The sequence below is a fragment of the Scyliorhinus torazame genome, chromosome 18, assembly GCF_047496885.1.
Source record: "Scyliorhinus torazame isolate Kashiwa2021f chromosome 18, sScyTor2.1, whole genome shotgun sequence".
In the NCBI taxonomy this organism is placed as follows: Eukaryota; Metazoa; Chordata; class Chondrichthyes; order Carcharhiniformes; family Scyliorhinidae; genus Scyliorhinus; species Scyliorhinus torazame.
The window spans coordinates 103576316-103594838 of NC_092724.1; the positions used below are offsets into that span (position 1 = coordinate 103576316).

Here is an 18523-nt window from a genome sequence, read left to right on the forward strand (position 1 = left end):
TATCAATACATTGCACCTTGTATGCTGATATTGAGTGGAGGATAAACCTATTGATATAGGTGTAAGTGGTTAGCACTGCTGCCTCACAGCGTCAAGGATCCAAGTTCAATTCCAGCCTCTCTGTGGAGTTTGCACTTTCTCCCTATGTCTGCGTGGGTTTCTTCCTGGCGCTCCGGCTCCCTCTCCAGTCCAAAAATGTGCAAGTTAGATGGATTGGCCACATTAAATTGCCCCTTAGTGTTCAGGGATGTGCAGGTTAGGTGGGGTTATGCAGATAGTGGGCCTAGGTAGGGTGTTCTTTCAGTGGGTCGGTGCTGACTCGATGGACCAAATAGCCTTCTTGGATTGGATTGGATTGGATTTGTTTATTGTCACGTGTACCGAGGTACAGTGAAAAGTATTTTTCTGCGAGCAGCTCAACAGATCATTAAGTACATGAGAAGAAAAGGGAAAAAGATTAGAACGAGTATAAGTTAAGTAAAAAGTGGATCTGTTTGTGAGAGCTCGCATTGAGTCGCCTCGCTCTGGCGCCATCTCATTCTTCTGCACTGTAGCAATTCTATTCTTCTAGTCTGAGAGGCAAGCTCCAACAGGTCATGTTGTACTGATTGTTTTCATGCTGTTAACTCTAATCGCTGACAATCCAAAACTCATTTACATCAGGCAAGCTTGCAATTTCTATTAAATAAAAAGAACTGATTACCACATCACAGTGTAATTTACATATTATGTATTCAGAACAATAATTAATAGAACAGCATGGCTGAAGTACAGAATTTTTAATCATTTGGGAAGGCTTTCAGAACTTCTGATTAATTCACCACCACCTTCTTTGGGATTGCAAAGATAAATAGTAAACTGTGGTCAGTTCAAGTAATTTAAGCATAAAATACATGCACTATTTGAACTATCAGGCCAGAATTTACTGCAGCCAACAATCTAATAGCACCGAACATTCAGTCGATTTGCCCATGCAAGTCTCTGCATTATCATTGATGGGATGCAAGTTGAGAGTAGTACATCAGAACCCCATAGGGTCAGATGCTCAGACATGCACAGAAATCACCCAAGATGTTTAAAACTTGTGAGGGCTGATTTCACTTCTGCTGCTCAGGACCCTCTGTGAATGACTCGTATCCTGAGCTCAGGGCCGTTTACACCAAACCTATCTGGGTACTTACCCTGGAAATGTTAAATTAAATAAAAGCAAATTACTGAGGATGTTGGAATCTGAAATAAAAACAGAAAATGCTGGACAATCTCAGCAGGTCTGACAGCATCTGTGGAGAGAATGGAGCTAACGTTTTCCATCTAGATAACTTCTTGTGAAATGTTACATGGTTTAATACCTGGCCAAACTCCGAGCTTAGCCAGTGAAACTCCATTCATCCGAACCTTAAGCTGAAAACGGCTGCTGCTGTCATGTCCTCCCTTCTTCCATTTCTTCTTGCCCTGGTCTTTCCCATAAGGGTGCGCTGATCCTTCCATGTTTCACGTGAAATTGGAAAAAACGCTGAATGTTTGCAGGAATATTTGTGGGCAGCTGCTCAGCAATCAAACCTGACCAGAGCATTTGTGCCAGTATCTACGGGCAAAGTTCTCGGTTTGGGCGACAGTGGGCGCTATTCTCCCAAAAGGGAACAAAGTCCCCGAGTGAGCGCGTTTAGCCGCCTGTTTCCCGGCGCTTGCAGGGCAGAGAAACACATGGCTATTCAACGCGACGCACATAGTATAAGGGGCCTAAACGGGGAATGCGGAGGAGAAGCCGCACATAGCCCCGTTTTGTATAGTGGGGAGCTCCGCTCACTAGAACTCCCCAGTGTAGCGAGAGATCAGGACACCATTTTTAAATGCCGTCCCGATCCCTGAGACCCCCTGAAACAATCCCGGATCTCCCCTGCAGCCCGAATGCACTATGTGAGGGTCCCTAGATCCTTGCACCCGCCCCCACCCTGAGCACCCCAGCCCAATCGCTCGTTGGGGGCACTATTTGTGGATCAATTCAGAGCATGCTAATGGGTCAGCCCTCTGCTGACGTGAATTCTGAGAACTCTGGGCCCAGCGGGTTTTCTAACTACATGGGCCGGAGTTAGCACCCAAGAGCCTGGCAGCGGGAGCTGTTTTTAAGAACTCCACTTACCACACCCTCACTGCAGCCACCAAGATAGCTCAGAGAAGACCAGCCCACTGAGGTTGGGGGTTGTAGCTGGACCCATAGCTCCATGCCAGAGAGGAGTGGAGGGACACCCTCTATCACAGTGTGGCTCGCACGCTCAAGCCTGCCCGCCTGAACTGCCAGGGAGGTGGTAGCAGAGGCAGTCAGTACTCCCCGGCCCACCAGGAGGAGACAGCTGGTGATCCAGGGTGGTGGGGGTCACTGGTGAATCCTCTGCCCTGAAAGTGGCAGAGAGCTAGGGAGGGTTCCAAAGGCTGAGGTGCAGGTGGGGTGAGCTCTGCTGATCCCCTGTTTCCTCTGCAATCGAGGTGTGCCAACACCTGGTGCGTTCCTGATTGAGCTTGGCCCTTGATGATACAGCTGGGCTATGAGGGTGTCCAGAGGGGCAGTCTGGGTGGGCTCCCAGATGGTCAGAGGCCTTCTGAGCCTTCTGAGCATTTAAAGGACACAGGCAGCACTCTGCAGAGTGAGCATCCAGACTAAAGGGATGATCCTTTGAAACAGATATGAGGAGGAATTTCTTCAGCCAGAGGGTGGTGAATCTGTGGAACTCTTTGCCTCAGAAGACTGTGGAGCCAAATCACTGAGTGTCTTTAAAACAGAGATAGATAGGTTCTTGATTAATAAGGGGATCAGGGTTATGGAGAGAAGGCAGGAGAATGGGGATGAGAAAAATATCAGCCACGATTGAATGGCGGAGCAGACTCGATGGGGCGAGTGGCCTAATTCTGCTCCTATGTCTTATGGTTTTATTACAACCAATGAATTACTTTTGAAGTGCAGGCATGGTTTTAATGTAGGAAAGATGACAACCAATTTATGCACAGAAAGCTCCCACAACAGCAAAATGATAATTAGATAATCTGTTTTTTGTGATATTGTTGACTGAAGTATAAGTGTTGGGCAAGACAATAGGGAGAACTCCCCTGCTCTTCAAATAGTACATGGGATCTTCTTTTACGTCCAGCTGACAAGTCAGATAAGGGCCTCAGTTTAATATCTCATCTGAACAACCTCTCTCATTATTGCAGCAGTGTTGTCAGCCTAGGTTTTAGTGCTCAAGATCTGAAATGGGACCAGAACCATCAACCCTCTGACTCAGAAACAAGAAAGTTAGCAGCTGGTACTGTCAGCATGGCACTGTTATTGTTCAGCAAACTGACTTTATGTCATGCGACAGGAAATTGTGACCAAGTGAGATCTACCTATAACTTCACCTGCTAACCTAAAAAAAACTAAAATGCTAAAAAAAAGGATGTTTTTTTAAGACAAGAAAAGACACGGAGGAAAGACGGCTTCCACAAGTCACCTGATGCCCAACATTGTAAGTGGACCACTTAGTTAGTATAGGGATTGCGCAACAGACATGCAGTAACATGTCACCCATTGGAATTTCACACTGGGGGTGTCACGTTCCATTTGAAAAAGGACTATTGAAAGAAATTGACATGTCATTTGTATATTTATTCTCTTACCTCTCCAGCGGAGACCGAGATTCCATCAAGACAATGGCAAACTGCCAGTCAGCCAGCGTATACAACCAACCGCTACTCAAACCCCCCTGTGGAGATTGAAAGAACCCCATCTCCTGTCGTGTTCTACCGTCTTGAAATGTGTCAGAGAGTTCTGAGATGAAACACCAAAGACTGATCATGGTGAGCAGGACTTTAAGAACTTGGCTTTGCCAAGCAGAAGCTGTGGGATGTGGAGCAGAAAGGAATCTCTCGCTATCCCCCTGGGAATAAGGGCAGCACCCAGTTCAAGAAATCAGTGTATCCAAGATCTATCAACGAATGGGATCTTGTAAGAATTGTAACATCTTCTGCATCTACCTGCATAAAGGAACTAGATAGCCTCAATTGTCTGCACTGTTTAATAATCTATGCCTCAAAGACAAGCAAAGAACCTCTAACCATATATTCTTTTAACTTTTATGTGGACTCTAATATTTCTTACTTCTGATACTATGCGTGATGTCAAGTGTTTTATTACTTTTTTCCCCTCCAGTTTAGTGGCTAATAAACTAGCTTTCTCTTTAATCAAGAAAACCTTGAGCTCTATTGTTCATTGCATATACTGTAAAAAATATATATTTGGATTTGAAAAAGGCATCCACCAAAAAAAACCCTTTGTTGTGACCCATCAAAGAAGCTTAATAGAGGGGAACCAGTTCATTCCTCCACACCTCGTCATAACAAAACTGGGGGCTCAACTAACCAAAGAATTAGAATGGGGCGCATATATTGATCCTTTGACAACAATTTGAAATTGCAAAAGGTTTTCTTTGTCTCTGTTCCATTCTTAACCAATTTGATTTCTATTCTTGTGCGAAGAGTTTCACATTTGCTACCATTTTTTTAGAACAAAGTTTCTCAAGAGGATTTAAAATTTCTATTCCTCAAAGAGCTTAAAGTGATAACTTTTTAAAACTTGTGGCCAGAGAATTGGATGGTGAACGCAAGACAGAAACAAGAATATAAATCAAATTGGTTAAGAATGGAACAAAGAAAGAACGGCATGGAGCACAGTGGTTAGCACTGGGACTGTGGCGCTGAGGACCCAGGTTCAAATCCCAGCCCTGGGTCACTGTCCACATGGAGTTTGCACATTCTCCCCATGTCGGTGTGGGTTTCACCCCCACAACCCAAAGACGTGCAGGTTAGGTGGATTGGCCACGCTAAATTGCCCCTTAATTGGAAAAAAAATAATTGGGTACTCTAAATTTAAAAAAAAAAATGGAACAGATACAATAGTGTCAGAAATTCTGGAATTAGAGAGTGTGGAAGCTTTCCAAGGAAGACAGCGAGAGAGAGACAAAGAGAAAGGGAAAGAGGGGAAGTATTCCAAAGACAGGAGCTAGAAAGTGTGATAGTGCAATGCCAGAGAAGAGTACTCCCGAAGGGTTCGGGCCAGTCCAGAGACTGGAGAAAATCAGCAGGAATCTGTAGGAGTGCAGGGAACCACAAGAGGTTCAGAAACCCTAGAGGGGCCGATAGACAGTGTGAGGGTGAGAGTAGCTAGGGAAGGGCTCCTAGCAATTAAAGAGGCTGGAAACAAACGACAGCATTGTGCAGAAGCACAGGGAGATGAAGAATGTTCATAGGCCCCAAAGGGGGCAAGAGAACCTGTTAGTGTTGGGGTAATGAAGGAAAAGCTGCTTGAATTTAAAAAGGTCCTGGTTAGGCCTATAGAATTAAAGGAGGTCAGGAAAGGACCAGTAGAATTTAAAACTGACTGAGAATGACCTGGAAATTTGGCTGGCAGCTACGTTTTTCCTTAGAATTAAACAGGGACCAGGGCGGCACAGTGGCACAATGGTTAGCACTGCTGCCTCACGGCGCCGGGGACCTGGGATCGATCCCTGCCCCAGGTCACTGTCCATGTGCACATTATCCCTACGTCTGTGTGGGCCTCACCCAAAGATGTGCAAGGTAGATGGATTGGCAATGCTAAATTGTCCCTTAATTGAATTTTTTTTTTAATTTAAAAAAAGTAATTAAACCAGGGTAGTTAAAGAGGGAGAAACATAGTGAGGGAGATGCCAGGCCCATTTGGTGAGCCACTTGAAGTTAAAAGAGTCAAAGACAGGCCAGCAGAAGAAGTACAAGGAGCCAAGATGGAAACTGAGGAAGTCAAAAGGACCAAAGCTAGACCATCAGAAATAAAAGAGGTCCATGAGGGGGCTGTAAAAGTTATAAAAGCTTTGCGGCAAATTTAAGCAGGGACAAGCAAAGTTCCCAAACAAATAGTCAGATAGCGAGGGAGAAGCCTCACGCAGTTGAAGAGCCATAAGTGAGTATTTCAGGAGCTAAACATTCACTTGCGAGCAGGAGTCCACCAGGGGACGTGGAACAGGTTAGGCAAAATCCCCATTCCCAAGACAGAAAGGTGCCAATGAACCAATTATCCGTTTAACAGATATCTTCATGGCAGATTTAAAATGGGGAACAGGGAAGTTCCCAAATAGAAAACAAGGGGAGTACAGCAGGAGCTGAATCACCAGCTGAGGGCTGTGGTATTCCAGGGTTCAAGTGCAGGCCCGAGGAAAACCCATACTAAACAGTACAAGAGGAATGGCGAGGATGGATTGGATGGAGATGTAGGTGAGGCCCACATTGAACTCCCTCCTATCCAGCTAACAAGTATGCCAATTCTAGTGAAATTGGACACCATATTCACCTACAGCTAGGAGACCTGATAGGCCTGCCCACTGCATTTAAAGAGACAAACCAGGCTGTGGCTTCGCATGATGCGGAAATGGGAGAGATCCTTCCCTTAAGGCACTATCCCTGACATCTAGGTCCAGAAAAGCTGGCCCAGGTTCAGGAGGAGATTAATTACATGCTGGGGCACCATCTAAAACAGCCTAGCAGCAGTAGCTCAAACTCCCTAGTTGTGCTCGTTCTCAAGCCGGAGACTAAACTGGAACCACCCACAGGAGGCAAAAATCAAATTACAGCCCACAGACCTCCTCGCAATGAGAATTGTAAAAGTGCCTGAGTTTGCGCAAATAAATTCACAGATTAGAGGACACCGAGGGGTTAAAACCGGTCCATGCAGATCAGATTAGCAATCTGAAAATTTGCATATTGAAAGCCTTTGTGAAACACAGCAGGAAGATCAGGCCTGGGAGGAGGACAGAACAGAGCAAACTGCCCAGGTAGCCACAGCATTTTGGCTGTTACGAACAATCTGGGAGCTAGTCAGTAAAACACCCAAATAGAAAATGAGGCTAGCACAGGGATCCGACAAAAAAATTCTGGCATGACCGGTAGCAAAAACAAAGCAACCTCAGAACTAGGATGCCAGCTTAATCTTTTCAATAAATGGACTGAATTTTATGGCCCTGTCATAGAAGATTAGGAAATGCACCAAGACATTCAAAAATCGATTGAGTTCACGGGAGTGGAAAATCCCTCCGGTGGAAAATCCCACCCTTGTAACCAACCATCTGAAAGGGGAAAAAGCAAGATAGGAGCAGGTTATCCAGTGTGTCTAACATTGTTTAGGGTTATTTGGGTATCAAGACCAGGAGAACAGATTGACTGCAATTTGAATAAAAGAGTGAATGGAAGTGTGGGTTCTTTTTGGTTGCCATCTTATATTTATTATATACCTTGGGCAACCTGCCACGTGTTTCATGGCTGCTGAGGCAGCCCCCTCACTGGCCAGCGGCGGGATCTTATGGTCTTACCATTGTCAGCGGGGTTTCCCATTGAATGCACCATTCACCACTGGGAAACCCGTTGTGAGGATGCATCATCGGGGGACGATAAGATCCCACTTGCGTGAATGGCCAAAACGTTCTGGCCCTTGTAATGAAATGAGAGTGAACTTCATTTCATTTCTCATGAAATGGCGGGATGCCAACAGGAAATTGTGACTGAGTTAGATCAACTTTGAACTTCACCAGCTAACCAAAAACATACGAAAATATTTTAAAAGGACTTTTTTTTAAAGGCAAGAAAAGACACTGACCAAAGATGGCCACCACAAATCACCTGATGTCTGGAATCATAAGTGGACCATTTCTGAATAGTTAGTATGGATTGCACTGCAGATATATCCTGACATGTTGGTCATGGGAATTTCACACTTGGGAGTGTCAGGGTCCTCTTTAGAAAGGGCTATTGAAAGGAATTAAAATGTCATTTACACCTTTATGCACTTACCTCTCCAGCAGAGACTGAGAGTCCATCAAGACAATGGGGAACTGCTGGTCAACCAGGATATACAATCAACAAAAACTCAACCGCCCTATGGAGGATGAAAGAACATCATCTCCTGTTGGTTTCTACTATCTTGAAACATATCAACAGTTTTTGAGATCAAATGATAACATTGTTGTCCTACAACAATGACTGCAACAACTTCCGGTTGCGGCTATGCGGAGCTAAGTCGCACATTCGGCGGTTCCCGCAAAAACTGACTTTTGGGCTCTTTTCAGGGCCTCCAACGGCACTTTTTCGATGTTTCCCGGTGTGGGAAGGAGATTATAACAGCTCCCCGATAGTATATGGCTTCTACTAGGAGCGGGGCGACTAAAAAGGTGGTGGTGGACCCGAAGAGGGTGCGCGGGAAGAAGAACAAAATGGCAGCTGGCGGAGACCAGGCAGCGTGGATGCAGTGGGCGGAGGAGCAGCAGGAGGGTATTCAGCGCTGCTTCAGAGAGATTAAAGAGGACCTGCTAGAGCCGATGAAGGCTTCTATTGATAAGCTGCTGGAGACACAGACGGCCCAGGGAGTGGCGATCCGCGAGGCTCGACAAAAGATCTCCGACAACAAGGACGAGATGTTAGGCCTGGCGGTAAAGGTGGAGGCGCACGAGGCGCTCCACAAGAAATGGCAGGAGCGGTTCGAGGAGATGGAGAATCGGTCGAGGCGGAAGAATCTGCGGATTCTGGGCCTCCCGGAAGGGCTGGAGGGGCCGGACATGGGGGCCTGTGTGGTCACCATGTTGAACTCGCTGATGGGAGCGGGGTCCTTCCAGGGGCCCCTGGAACTGGAAGGGCCAATAGAGTGCTGGCAAGGAGGCCCAAGGCTAACGAGCCTCCGTGGGCGGTGCTGGTGAGGTTCCATCGGTTCGTCGATCGGGAGTGTGTGCTCAGGTGGGCCAAGAAGGAGAGGAGCAGCAGGTGGGAGAACGCGGAGGTTCGAATATACCAGGACTGGAGTGCGGAGGTGGCGAAGAGGAAGGCCGGGTACAATCGAGCGAAGGCGGTGCTGCACAGGAAGGGGGTGAAGTTTGGCATGTTGCAGCCGGCACAACTGTGGGTCACCTACAAGGACCGGCACCATTATTTTGAGTCTCCGGAGGAGGCATGGGCCTTTGTTCAGGCCGAGAAGTTGGACACAGATTGAGGGTCGGGATGGGCGATTGGGGACTGCGGTTGATATGTTATTTTTATTTTTATTTTTTGAGGGGGGGGTCTTTGTCTTGCTCCTGGTTTATTTTTCTCTGTGTTTTTCTCTTTCGGGTCGGTGAGGGTGGCTGGGGTGGGTTGGGCACTGTTTTGGGTGAGTTGTTCTGGGGGGCTCTTGGAGGGGGTTGGTAAACGGAACAGGGGTGATGGATGGCGGTGAGCTGGGACCCGAGACGGGGGTGAGGGGACCGGGCCTGTAAAAGGAGCTGCGTCAGAGGTGGCGGGGCCGGGTAGGTGGAAAGCGCGGGCTTTTTCCCGTGTTGAAGACTGGAGGGGGCGGGGCCGGGGCGGGGAAGCGAGGGTTGTTTCCCGTGCTTAGAATGGAAGGGGGAGGGGGAGAGCCTATGGATGGGGAACGTGAGAGGAGGGTGTGTCACACAATGGGAGGAGTTGAAGGGGTGGCCGGGATCAGCAGGAGTCAGCTGACTTGCGGAAGTGCAATGGGGGGAGTAAATCAGCTAGGATGGGTCCTAGCCGGGGGGGGGGGGGGGGGGGGGGGCGGGGGTGGGGGGGGTGAAGGGGGGGGATCGAGTTGCTGCTGCTATGGTCAAGGAGGAGCTGGAGCGAGTGGTGGAGGGGTCGAGACGGGGGTATGCCGCTGTGGGGAAAGGGCCAGATGTGGGGTGCGGGGGCGTGGCTGGCCGAGGAGGGGTCATGGCTAGTCGGAGGGGGAGGGGGGGGCGGGTAGCCCCCTGATCCGGCTGATAACCTGCAATGTAAGGGGACTGAATGGGCCGGTTAAGCATGCCCGCGTGTTTGCGCAGCTGAAAGGGCTCAAGGCGGATGTGGTTATGCTCCAGGAGACACACCTGAAGGTGGCAGACCAGGCAAGATTGAGGAAAGGGTGAGTAGGTCAGGTGTTTCACTCGGGGCTGGATGCCAAAAATCGAGGGGTGGCGATCTTGGTGGGAAAGAAGGTGTCATTCGAGGCGTCGAGCATTGTGGCAGATAATGGCGGTAGGTACGTAATGGTAAGTGGTAAGTTGCAGGGCGAGAGGGTGGTACTGGTCAAAGTGTATGCCCCGAATTGGGACGATGTGGGTTTTATGTGGCGTATGTTGGGTCGGATCCCAGACTTGGAAGTGGGGGGCCTGATAATGTGGGGAGACTTTAACACGGTGCTGGATCCGGCACTGGATCGCTCCAGGTCTAGGAGGGGTAGGAAGCCGGCGGCGGCTAGAGTGCTGAGGGAGTTTATGGACCAGATGGGAGGGGTGGACCCTTGGAGATTTGCAAGGCCGGGGGCTAGGGAATTTTCATTCTTCTCACATGTCCATAAGGCTTATTCCCGAATCAACTTTTTCATTTTGAGTAGGTCGCTGATAGCAAGAGTAGAGGATACTGAATACTCGGCTATAGCCATTTCGGACCACACCCCGCACTTGGAGATGGGGGAGGAGAAGGACCAGCACCCGCTGTGGCGCTTGGAGGTGGGGCTGTTGGCGGATGAGGAGGTGAGCGAGCGTGTCCGAGGAAGTAGAGAGAGGTACTTGGAGACCAACGACAACAGGGAGGTCCGAGTGGGGATGGTATGGGAGGCGCTTAAGGCGGTGGTGAGGGGAGAGCTGATCTCCATTAGGGCCCACAAGGAGCGGAGGGAGCGGGGGGGAGAGGGAGAGGCTGGTGGGGGAGACGGTGAGGGTATACAGGAGGTATGCGGAGGTGCCCGAGGAAGGATTGCTGAGGGAGAGTCGCAGCCTCCAGGCCGAATTCGACCTGGTGACCACCAGGAAGGCGGAGGTGCAGTGGAGGAAAGCCCAGGGGGCGATTTACGAGTATGGGGAAAAGGCAAGCCGGATGCTGGCGCATCAGCTTCGGAAGCGGGACGCAGCTAGGCAGATCGGGGGAGTTAAGGACAGGGGAGGGAGTGTGGTGCGGAGTGGGGTTGGCATCAATGGGGTCTTCAGGGACTTTTACGAGGAATTGTACCGATCCAAGCCCCCACGGGAGGAGGGAGAGATGAGCCGCTTCCTGGACCAATTGAGGTTTCCAAAGGTGGAAGAGGGACTGGTGGCGGGATTGGGGGCCCCGATTGGGCTGGAGGAGCTGACCAAAGGGATAGGAAGCATTTAGGCGGGGAAGGCACCAGGGCCGGACGGTTTCCCGGTCGAATTCTATAAAAAATATATGGACCTGTTGGGCCCATTGCTAGTCAGGACCTTCAATGAGGCAAGGGAGGGGGGGGGGCCGGGGGGGGGGAGGGGGGGGGGGCGGGGGGCTTTGCCCCCGACGATGTCCTGGGCACTGATCTCCTTGATCCTGAAGCGGGACAAGGATCCCCTGCAGTGTGGGTCTTACAGACCGATTTCCTTGCTAAATGTAGATGCCAAGTTGCTGGTGAAGGTCTTAGCCACGAAGATTGAGGATTGTGTGCCGCAGATCATCCATGAAGACCAGACGGGGTTTGTGAAGGGGAGGCAGTTGAACGCGAATGTGCGGAGGCTTTGAACGTTATCATGATGCCGGCGAGGGAGGGGGAGGCGAAGATAGTGGTGGCGATGGACGTTGAGAAAGCCTTCGATAGGGTAGAGTGGGGGTACCTGTGGGATGTGCTGAAGAGGTTTGGGTTTGGGGAGGGGTTTGTCAGGTGGGTTAGGCTGTTGTATGAGGTCCCGATGGCGAGTGTGGCCACGAACAGGAGGAGGTCCGAATACTTTCGGTTGCACCGAGGGGCGAGGCAGGGGTGTCCCCTGTCCCCCCTGCTCTTCGCACTGGCGATTGAACTCCTGGCTATGGCACTGAGGGAGTCAAGGAACTGGTTGGTGCGGGGTGGGGAGGAGCATAGGGTGTCGCTCTATGCGGACGACCTGCTGCTGTATGTGGCGGACCCGGTAGGGGGAATGCTGGAGGTAATGAGGATCCTTAGGGAATTCGGGGACTTTTCAGGGTACAAGCTCAACATGGGGAAGAGCGAGCTGTTCGTGGTTCACCCAGGGGACCAGGAGAGGGGGATTGGCGAGCTCCCACTAAAAAGGGCGGAGAGGAGCTTCAGGTATTTGGGGGTCCAGGTGGCCAGGAGCTGGGGGGCCCTGCATAGGCTTAATTTTACAAGGCTGGTGGAGCAAATGGAGGAAGAGTTCAAGAGGTGGGACGCGTTGCCGCTGTCCTTAGGGGGTAGGATGCAGTCAATCAAAATGACGCTGCTCCCAAGGTTTTTGTTCCTGTTCCAGTGCCTCCCCTTGTTTATCCCGAAGGCTTTTTTTAGGCAGGTTAACAGGAGTATAATGGGGTTAGTGTGGACGCGAGGGACTCCGAGGGTGAGAAGGGTGTTCCTGGAGTGGAGTAGAGATAGGGGGGGACTGGCGCTCCCCAACCTCTGTGGGTACTACTGGGCAGCCAATGCGATGATGGTGCACAAGTGGGTGATGGAGGGGGAGGGGGCTGCATGGAAGAGGCTGGAGACGGCGTCTTGTGTAGGTACGAGTCTGGGGTCGCTGGCAACGGCACCGCTGCCGCTCCCTCCAGGGAGGCATACCACGAGCCCGGTGGTGGCGGCTGCCCTCAAACTTTGGGGTCAGTGGAGGCGGCATAGGGGGGATGTTGGGGCCTCGGCGTGGACCCCAATACGGGGGAACCACCGGTTCGCCCCAGGGAGAACAGGTGGAGGGTTTTCGGGGTGGCACAGGGCAGTGATACGAAAGTTGGGGGACCTGTTTGTGGACGGGAAGTTTGTGAGCCTGGGTGAGCTGGAGGAGAAGTACGGGCTCCCCCCTGGGACACCTTCAGGTACTTACAGGTAAGGGCGTTCGCCAGACGGCAGGTGGTGGAATTCCCCCGGCTACTGCCACACACAGTACAGGACAGGGTGCTCTCGGGGGGGGGTGGGGGGGGGGGGGGGGGGGGGGAGTGGGGAAGATCTTGGAAACTTACCAGGTGATGCAGGAGGAGGAGGAGGCCTCGGTGGTGGAGGTGAAAGGTAAGTGGGAGGAGGAGTTGGGAGAGGAGATCGAGGAAGGGACGTGGGCAGATGCCCTAGGGAGGGTGAACTCTTCCTCATCGTGCGCGAGGCTCAGCCTCATACAGTTTAAGGTGCTGCACAGGGCACACATGACCGGGACAAGGATGAGCCGTTTTTTGGGGGGTGAGGACAGGTGCATTAGGTGCTCAGGGAGCCCAGCAAATCACACCCATATGTTCTGGGCATGCCCAGCGCTGGAGGAATTTTGGAAGGGCGTAGCGAGGACGGTGTCGAGGGTGGTAGGATCCAGGGTCAAACCGGGCTGGGGGCTCGCAATATTTGGGGTGGCAGAGGAGTGCAGGAGGCGAAAGAGGCCGGTATTCTGGCCTTTGCGTCCCTGGTAGCCCAGCGAAGGATTCTTCTTCAGTGAAAGGATGCGAGGCCCCCAAGCGTGAAATCCTGGATCAGCGATATGGCGGGGTTCATTAAATTGGAGAGGGTGAAATTCGCCTTGAGAGGGTCGGTACAAGGGTTCTTTAGGCGGTGGCAACCGTTCTTAAGACTTCCTGGCAGAACGGTAGACATTGGTCAATGTCAGCAGCAACTCGGGGGTGGGGGGTTACTTTATTTTTGTTTTTGTTATTTCCACTTAAGGGTCTGAGGGGGTGTATATACCTGTTGTGTTAAGTCGGGGTGTTAATGTTAATTGATTATTTATGTACAGGGGGGAGGGGGGTATGGAGGGTTGCTTTTCTAGACTGTGTTGTGTACTTAACCCTGTTGGGTTCTTATTTCATTTTGTTATTGATATTTTATGAAAACCTTAATAAAAATTATTTTTTGAAAAAAACAATGACTGCAGCATACATAGTACACACTGAACAAAGAACAGAGTCTGCCAAGCAGAAGCATAGGAATGTGGAGAAACTGCTAATGGAGCAGTAAGGAATCCATCTCTCCCAGGAATAAATGCAACACCCGGTTCAAGAAATCATCATACGTAAAACCTATCAACAAACTGAGATCTTGTCGGAGTTGTAACATCTTCTACATTAGATACATTAACGACGTTCAAAAGGCATCTTGATAAACGCTTGGATAGGATGGGTATAACCTCAATGGACCGTAATGTTCAATAAGCCACATCTCAAACCCAGGCAACAAATTTCTGAACATATAGGGCGTCATTCTCCGCCGGCGGGAGTCTCCGTTTTGCCGGCGCCCGGGGGTTTCCCGATGGCGTGGGGCTGCCCCACAATGGGAAACCCCATTGACCGGCCGGTGTAACGGAGACTCCCGCCGGCCGGTCGGCGCAGAAATGTGGCGGGGCGGGTAGGAGAATTTCGCCCATATTCTTTTAAATTTATTTGGACTCAAACTTCCTTTCTTCTGCTACCCATGTGTGTGATGTTGCATCTTTTATTATTTTTCCCATTCAGCTTTAGTGGCGAACTAATTAACTCTCTTTTCACTCTGTTGATTTGCTGTTAAATGTTCATTGTATAAGATAGTAAAAAGTACATTTGGATTTGAAAAAGGCATCCAGGGGTAAATAAATAAATGAAAAGTCTTTGTTGTGACCAATCGAGAGAGCTGAATAGAGGGGAGCCAATCCACCCCATCTCACCTGGTCCTGACAGATGAATTGCCAGCTCTGAACATTCTCTAAAACAGGAGGCGTCATCAACCTGGAATGTCAGCCATCTCTCTCTCCCTCTATGATAGTCCACAGGTCTGGCAGCATCTTAGGCATTGATTATTTTTTTTAAATTGCTAACTCTCTTTTGAGTCCATTCATAATTAACAAGGACAAACAGGAATATGACACTAGAAACAATTGGTCTCTTAGTGCCAGAGTTTCCATTCTGGCTTTCTACTCCAGACTGCCAGGATTAAACCCTCCATCTTGGTGCTCCTCTCTTAACTTTCTCAAACCTTTTTCACAACCCAATTGCTTGGCGATGACCTCGGAGCCCCTTTGCATATCCTTCCCTCCTGGTCAGCATTCATCTTCATCTGTGAAGAGCCTCAAAGCGGCGCTGTATCCATGTGTGTAGTTTCTGAAACTTAGCTGAAATTTACTTGGGATAAATCCTGAAAAAAACATCCTTGTAACCATGTCCAGGTGAGCATGAATTACTTCGCAAACCTGCCCAGAAAGGGAATTTCACTACAACTGTTTTCAGCTTGAAGATTAGGTAAGCATAAAGGATGAGTAAAATGCCCTTGCTGATTTGTCATCCAGCACAAATTGATGAAAGCTAAGTTGTGTCACTTTATCATTCTTAAAACAATGAGTCATAATGTTTCCTCTTCTCTATTACGTAACTCCATTAAAATTTACAATTTAGACTTACGATACAGGGCAAACAGCAAAATGCTGAAGTCGCAGAAAGAATATTTGGGCATGTGATGTGACACCATTTCTGAGTGATAACCTTACACCATTCCAACCTCACATTGCTAGAGTATAATTACAATTGCTGCAAGGAAGATTTTTAAAAAACCTTCCAGCTGCACCGAGTAACACAAATTTCACTCCCGAACTTTTAGTCTTAAAGGAGTGTTAACAGGACATTTTGTGCCTCACAAACACCAGGGGCGGGATTCTCCACTCCCATGCCGAAGTGGCCGCGCCGTCGTGAACGCCGTTGAGGTTCACGACGGCGCGGAACGGCCCCGGTCCCGACCGATTCAGGCCCTGACAATGGGCCAGTATCGGGGCCGCGTCATCTACACGTGCCAGGCCTTGTTGCCCGCGTAAAAGCGGCGCCGCATAGATGACACGGCCGGCGCCGCATAACGGACGTCATCCGCGCATGCGCGGGTTGGCCGGCACCAACTCGCGCATGCGTGGTTGCCGTCCTCTCTAAATCCGCCCCGCAAGAAGATGGGGGACGGATCTTGAAGGTCCGCGGAAGGAAGGAGGTCCTCCTTCACAGAGGATGGCCCGACGATCGGTGGGCACCGATCGCGGGCCATCCCACATTCCAGGTGAAGCCCGGTGCAGGATCACCCCTCACCCCCCCACAGGCTGCCCCCCCCCCCCCCCAGCGTTCACACACCGCCCACGACTGCAGCGACCAGGTGTGGACGGCGCCGGGGGGAACCCGCTATTTTGGCCTGGCCGCTCGGCCCATCCGGGCCTCAGAATAGCGGGGGTGCCGGAGAATCGCCATTTTTGGTGTCTCCGGCGATTCTCCGGCCTGCGGCCCGCGAAACTCAACCAGGCCGTTCCCGCCGCTTGGGAGAATCGCGGGAGGGTGTCGGACCGGCGGCCCCGGAAATTTTGGCGGCCCAGGCGATTCTCCCAACCGGCGTGGGAGTGGAGAATCGTGCCCCATGTTCTCCAGGACTTTGATGCCACATAATGGAACACAGCACATACTTTCACCAATAAATAATTACCTGGCTGGAGGGAGGGAATCATCAATGCAACTTCAAACTTGTAAAGTCTCTGTTAAACCATCTCTGCTGCACAATGATGACCAATTAGACTTGTGCTTTTATTGCTCCTTTCTAATGATTTAGAATATTTTACCCTGGTATTCCAGATGATAGAATTAAAGAAACATTTTATTTTCAAGAAGCTCTGATTGACATCTCCATCTTCCTTTTCCACATCAGATGCCACATGGGGTGGTGTAGTGGTATTGTCATTAGACTTGCATTCCAGAGACCCAGGGTAATGTCCTGAGGACCTGGGGTGAAATCCCACCAGGCTAGGTGATGAAATTTGAATTCAATAAAAATCTGAAACTAAATGTCTAATGATGACCATGAAACCTATTGTCAATTGTCATAACAAACCCATCTGGTCCATTAATGTCCTTCAGGGAAGGAAATCTGCCGCTCTTACCTGGTCTGGCCAACATGTGAATCCAGATCCACAGTAATGTGGTTGACTCTTAAAATGCCCTCTGACATGGCTGAGCAAGTGACTCAGTTCACGGGCAATTAGGGATGGGCCAGAAATGCTGGGGATACTCACATCCCATGAAATATTATTTTAAAATCCCATAATTAGGTGCATCATTGTAAATTAAAAACTTTATCAAGTACTGTGATTTAGAAAATTGTTGGCATTAAATGCGAGTGACGTGTTGCTGTTTTAATCCTTCAGTTAAAATAGCAGCCAGTGGAATGTCAGAACACTGCTAATAACATTTCAAGGTACTTCAACACCTCCAAAAATATCCAATATACATCCTAAAGTGTAGGATTTACAAAGTGCTCCCAAAGCACTTTGGTTCCTCCTCAGAACCATTAAGCAACTTCGATGTATTTGCCAAAACCTACCATTGGTCAGTCATCCAATCAAATAAAACGTATGGTTAGATTTAACTTGCATTAAGCAGGATGCATTGCTATTAAGTAAAGTACATAAAATAATGCATCATTCACTAGCTATTTAAAGTATATCACAGACCTTGCTCTGATTTCGGTGCGTTGACCCGCTAGGAACCTTCTTCCGTCACATTTTGCGGCCTGTGAATGTCCAATGAGCAAGTGTTCTTTACAAACTGCAGAGCGGGTTTATTGTTCCTCTCCAGCATCTGGCTAATAGGCTCCGGCTGCTCAATCTCTTCATCGTTTTGTTCAGCAATCCTTCGTCAAGTATTGATCCCAACAATCCTGACAAAAGCCAAATACGAGAGAATCTTCATTTTACAGGTCCTGGATCAGAAAGCCTGAAACATGTTTGATACAAAATACTTTCCACCAATGTATCGCTTTGGCCATCTGCTAATTTACCCCCGACCCCCCCCCCCCCCCCCCCCCCGTCCTTTTAAGCCCGCAAAAAAATATAACTCTTAAAAATCCCTTTAAAAGCTCTAATAAATAGGTTCCCGAATCAGATCGTCAATGCGAGTCTTCTCGATATTCAGGTTTCTGCATGGTCTGACATCCCGAGGAGGCTAACTCAACTCTGATACAAACAATTCTTGAATTAGTCCTTTGAATATCATCGAATATCCGAACTGGATTATATACGATCGAATATGCAGCCCGAACATTTCAGATAGACATTGCATTACCTCAGCTGGCTCCCTGGGCTCGAGTGGCCGTGTTGTTACTGTTCCCCAGATGATGCTGCCTCCCTACTTTAATCAACCTGTTCAGTCAGATCTCAAGTATCTATCTGAGTGCCGAGTAATCTTCGCGCTTTTTGCACATACAGCAAATTAATCCTCTGTACGGTAATAGGTTTCGATTATCAGCGAAAGATACCAGATGTCATATTTGTCGGGAATACTATTAATAGCTTGTTAAATATCCGCCAATTCAGTGAGTTACTATATCTGTCCAAGAGGCTGTCTGACAGGCTGGTGTCAGATTTCCAATGCAGAAACCTGAAAAAGATTTAATTTCCAATATCCAGTTCACCATGCCTGATTATATAAACGTACAACAGGCATTTCCTTCGTCTCACACAAGCTTATTCACTGAATTGCTAGTTTAATTGTGCAAATGACTCAATTTCTGACATGCATTAATCGCTCAGGAAAAAGGAACAATAGTGGT

The 18523-nt window shown here is 49.2% G+C and overlaps 1 long non-coding RNA gene across 4 annotated transcripts in view; it reads right to left on the bottom strand.

Moving 5' to 3' along the window:
• Nucleotides 1-18166, bottom strand: part of LOC140395397 (uncharacterized) — a 75880-nt gene extending 57714 nt beyond the window's left edge. For all 4 annotated transcript variants that reach the window (XR_011936173.1, XR_011936174.1, XR_011936175.1 and 1 more), the window contains exons 1-2: nucleotides 18037-18166; nucleotides 17427-17632 (exon numbers count right to left, since the gene is read on the bottom strand). This is a non-coding gene — a long non-coding RNA (uncharacterized lncRNA). The remainder of the gene's footprint in view (nucleotides 1-17426; nucleotides 17633-18036) is intronic.
• Between the last annotated feature and the right edge of the window lie 357 nt (nucleotides 18167-18523).